The sequence below is a fragment of the Lygodium microphyllum genome, chromosome 5 (genome assembly GCF_053477565.2).
Source record: "Lygodium microphyllum isolate KBCC chromosome 5, Lygodium_microphyllum_v1.1.10, whole genome shotgun sequence".
Lineage (NCBI taxonomy): Eukaryota > Viridiplantae > Streptophyta > Polypodiopsida > Schizaeales > Lygodiaceae > Lygodium > Lygodium microphyllum.
In genome coordinates this window covers 114628542-114633993 of record NC_141139.1, presented here as the reverse complement: position 1 = coordinate 114633993, position 5452 = coordinate 114628542, and positions in this window count along the sequence as shown.

The window sequence follows — 5452 nt, the reverse complement described above, 5'->3', positions numbered from 1 at the left end:
TGTTCTTGCTTGCTTGAGCTTGTGCTTGAGAGAGGGAGTGTGAGAGTGTGAGGGAGTGAGTGTGTGAGGGTGAGGGACCGTGGGGTGGAGAAGCTCTCCATCTTCTTCTCTCTTCTTCTCTTCTCTTCTCTTCTCTTCTCTTGCTCGTAGTGATGGAGCTTGGAGTGTGGGGCTTGAGGATGGAGCTTGCTTGAAGCTTGCACTTGGATTGTGGAGCTACCGAGTGCGCGGGAAAGGAGGTAACTCGAACAGCATGGAGGTAAGCTCACTACACCCGTAGATATGGATGGCGCATCGGCTATGTGAGAGGTAGCCATTAGTGCTGGGCTTGGAACGCTTGAAACAATAAGCGGTCCATGGGTCTTGGAGGTTGAGCGAAAGCTCCCACATTTTGGTTCCGTTTGTCGGGACCAACGGATTCAAGCCTTGAGCGCTTGCGCGCTTCGAATCGAGCATTGAAGTAGGGTTTTCCCTGAACCAATGCTTGAGATAGGTAGGCAGTGAGGGGGTTGAAGATGGTATTCGATCTCCTTGGCAAGTAGGTTTTTTGCTTTTTTGAGGTTTATGTTGCGAAATGAAGTAGTGTAGGTATTTACTTTGTGAATTGGATGCGTTAGAGTATGAGAAAACAAAGAAAAACAAAGAAAATAAGCATTAGGCTTTACTGTTGCAAAATAGGGTAAAACAGGGTAAATTTTGTGCAAAAAAAATGGCAAAAAGCTTGCTTGTGATGCCTAAGATCAGCAAAGTGAGTGATTAGGGGCATCAACACTTCACCCGGTAGGGGGCATAAGAGCCAAGAGGCCAAAGGAGAGCTCATTTGTGACCATTTCAGTGAAAGAGAGAGAGAGGGGGGGAGAGAGAGCCATCGCACGATCCGCTCCGATCTCACCATTGAAGAGCCTATCGCTCTAGTCAGGTACATGAATCCCTTTCCCTATCCCCCTAGATAAGATCTGGAGATTTGTGCATGGTATGATTGGGTAAATCACAAGAATCAAGTAAGATCGACATCGTGTTGTTGCCGTCGCACCGCACTCGGCCCGTCCGAGTACCCTTTTCTGGGCCAAGTCCCAGAATCAGCCCTCGGCTCCTTACCATTCGGCCACTCGGCCCGAAACCCTAATCGGCCCTCAGCCCGCTCGTCCCGTCCGAGTCCATTGTTCGGCCAAACCATTCGGTCTGTCCGAGTCAACCCATCCGAGTTCAACATTCAGTCCTCGGCCACATGTCACATTCGGCCCTTGGCCCAAGTGCCTTGGCCCGTCCGAGTAACCCTGTTCGATTCTGCTCTGTCCGAATCGAGAATTCAGCCCTCGGCCTTTGCCTCGGCCAGTCCAAGTGACCCACTCAGAACCTGCAATTCGGACCAGTTGGGCCGAGTGTAGATTTTAACCAAATTTTTGGAAATTTGACTGGACTCGGCTAGAACTCAGCAACGCAAACTATCGAAGCCCTTAGGACACTCAGAACTTGATTCTGGCACATGGAATAGGCAAAATCATAGGGTGCAGTCGCTTAGCAGCTAGAAATAGGCAGTTGCAAGACCCAGAGACTTAGACGCAAACCATTGAGTTGTAAAGCCTGATTGGACAAAAAACGAATGAGGCAACATATTAGAGAAACCCTAAACCCTGCCAAGACGGCCAGAAAATTGACCAATAAGTCTACTAGGCCTGAATCAACGCAAGAGTGCATAAGACGTCTAGAAATCAGTTGCTGTACTCACCTTGAATTTCTGCACTTGAAGTACACTTAAGGAAAATGCAAGCCTGATTCAGCACAAGTGCACAGGAAAAGACACACACATTGAGTGGCCATAAATTGAGGATTGTATTCAATAACTGAAGGAACTCACTCAGATAAACCACTCAAGGACCCCACCAGTAGGAGAGGACCCCGCAGGGGGGGCTCCACCCCCTCCACAGCTTCCCTAAGTAGGTTGGAGGGAAAACGTGCGCCGTGACAGGTCCTCCAAGTTCGACCCTAGTGTAGTGATGGCTCTACACGAGTATGGATTCTCACTTGCAAGAGAGCAATCAAAAGCCCGTACCCGACTGGAGACAGAGACCCTAGAACCTCAGTGGGCCCATCTAGCCGAGAAGGGCAAAAAGGTCACTTTGCAAAAACACAAACGTGTTGCATTCGGACTGCATCTAGTCAATGCGGAAAGCAACAACATAAAACTACAATAGCGAGAATGACTAGATATGAAAATTCTGACAATAGATGCTCCTTATATAGCATTGCACTGACAAGCCAAGACATTAGTGGAGAATCCACATCTGGTCGTGTAGTTGGGGACTCAAGGGCATTTGTTAGAAGGCTTAAATCTACAAGCCAAGACCCGGAAGATGAAGACATAGTACCACCTGCTTATCTTAGGGTCAAACTCACCGCGAAAAGAGAGCATACTATCGATGCTCTGATTGATGAAGGAGCAAATTTTAATGTCTTGACCTATGAGGCATGGACCCTACTAGGCCAACCAAAGCTGACACCGACTAATGCAACTCTTAGCCCTTATGGGGGACCTCCACGTGCACTCATAGGGAAATGCAATATCCTTGCAACAATTGAAACTAAGAGCTTGCCTATCCTATTTCATGTTCGCCCAAATAGTGCTAAATATGGTAAGGAAACCCTCCTGGGAAGACCCTTTAAAAGGGCGACCAAGTGTGAGGCTGACTATGTAGCTCAGAGGATACACCTGACACTACCGGGTGTGAGGATAGTCACAACCTTTAGCAAGGGTAACCTCATCAAACCTCGAGGGAAAGGCAAGGAAGGTGCTGACATAACAGTTAAGCTTACTAACGAGAGTAAGGACTTGTTGGAGGAGTTGATACAAGCACAGGTCGAACAACGAGAACCAGTGAGTGAGGCCATGCTTGGAATGAGAAAGTCAAGAGACAATGTCAAGGATGGGCTTTGGACTTACAAATATCGTAGAAGATCCCAAAAGAAGCCCAAGCCTTATAGATGAAGACATCAATGGAGGGTCAGTACAATGCCATGATGGGTATCCAAGTTGTTGCTACGTGCTCAAGGGTATTATGCAGGTAACCGATGGATTTGGGTATCAAAACCTCCTGTTGAATCATCTCTATCAGCCAAAGACAAGATTGCATCAAAAGCAATGAAGCACAGGAGGAAATCTAAGAGAAACTCTAGGACTCGAGGCAAGATACCAAACATGAGTGTTCAAAAGAAAGAGCCTCAGCCTAGCATGCTTGATAAGCAGATGTCATATGTAGCCATTGAGCATGCACAAGAGCCATTAGTACCCAAAGAGCCTTTGATTTTCCAAGAGGACAACATGCATCATAGGCACAACATTGATTATGGCAAGGCTAATCGTTCAACAAAGCAAATGGCGCCATCCTCTAAGAGCCTCGAGCAAATCATTCAGCTAGTGCCAAGCCCACTAAAGAGTCCTAGATCTCCTACATCCTCTTTTTCCAAACGGGCATAGGAAGCACAACAGCGGTTATCGATGGCGATTGCTCACTCCCAATCTTTATCTCCATCAAAGCTTCTAGATGTCCAAGAGGCAGGACATGACAACACCCTTAGCTTGCAACCTAAGGATATGCCTGTGCAATCCACCGTGGCTAGCTCAATTGATGCTCGATCTATGCCAGTGAAGGCTCTAAGGGCAACAAAAGACACGACCACTTCCAATTGCCCTAAGGACTTGACACCACAATCCACCAATAGTAGCAAGTCCACTGAAGTAGCTGCTAGTACTTCAAATCAAGAATCACAGCAGTCACAGCCCTTGGCCGTGACAATACCCCTAGCGGAACGTGTCCTTAGTAGTGTACTTGTGGAGGAGGTGTTGCAACCAACTTCATTAACAATTCCAGCACTCCCAAAGCGCCTAAAGCCTAGACTGGAGGACTTAAACAGAAGGGAAGAGTTAGACTCTCCAAAAAGGGAGACAGTTATATCCTCCCAATCGGTCAAGGCTATTTAGTAGGCCATGGCAATGTCCCACGAGGACACTCTAGAGAAAGGAAATGCTGAGGCCCAACCAAGCACATCACTGGTTGACCTAGTCTAGGGTCCTAAGTCATTGAGAGATGCACCTTCACTAACCACGAAAAAGAGGAGAAAGCAGCGAAAACAATAGCAACTACAGGTGGTTATGGACCCCAAGAGCATTGAGACCCAAAGCGCTGGAGAGCTGGGGAATAAAGCATCAAGTCCATCCACCAATGAACCCATTGATGTCTCTCCTAACAATGGTAAAACCTCAGACACATCCGTGTGCTCTGAAAAATCAAAGTACTCGTTACCATCAATGCCTGCTTGCAACGCTCAATCCACCGACAATAGGGATATAACGCTCAATGCCTGCTTGCAACGCTCATTGACCAATCAAGAGTGGATATAACGCTATCACAATAGGGTGACAAACCTATACCAGCCACATCCAAGGAGAACCATGACGCAATAACGAAGCCTCAGGAGAAACATGGAAATCCCAAGAGCACAAGAAATCCTAGCGTTGACCAATCTTGCTCATCTAGGCCTGAGTCCCTAGCTATGCTAAAGCCTAGGAAAACTCCTAGAACCTTGCATGAGATAGCAACTGAGTAAGCCCTCATTGAACATAGAAGTGTCACCGAGTGCTTAACTGAGTTGGATGCTAAGCTCAAGGTGTTCGCACGTGTCTATGTCCTAGTAGACACACGCCATTCCCTAAGGAGCAGCTCGGAGAATACCCGCCATTTTCCTTATCTTGGGAAGAGCAAGAACATCTTGACGAGCACTATAACAAGCTCCTGCATGAACACATGCGACTCATTTCGGGCAAGAAATCCAACGAACTGTGCTTAACTGTCACATTCAATGATGCGCTTTGCCAACCAAATCTCTTAGAGATAGAGCAACTAGAGATAGAGGGCCGAAGTCAATTTGAATGGTGTTGGTGTGAAAACCGCATTGCAATGGCCAAACTACGAGCCCAGATCATGACAGTCTCGGAGGAACGATTGGCCAAATGACGGTCTCAAAGAGACCCCACCTATGTGGCACCAACCTCCCTTCGAGTGCTGACTGCCATTCGGGTTACAGACCTAGCTGAACCTAGCCAAGAGGACTCGCTGTTCGATAAGGTTCTCATTGAGGAGGAGCCACATGTTGCCAGTAGACTCGGACAAGGTTCTATGCTACTCGATGTTGCAAAATATCTATCGGTATTGGGTAAGCTGCCACGAGTACCGGATGCGTGTGCCACGCTCCAGTACAATCCAGAGTTCTATAGCTGGATTTTATCCTCATAAAGTGACATGGATCCATGGATATGTATATAAATAAACAATGGCTTTTGTCACCCTGTATCGACACTATCAACACACACAAGCAATAATAGTCAAGCACAGACAGAAGAGTGGAGCCAATAGGCTAGGCTCGTCTAGCCCCCCTCTCACATGACCATTTCCAC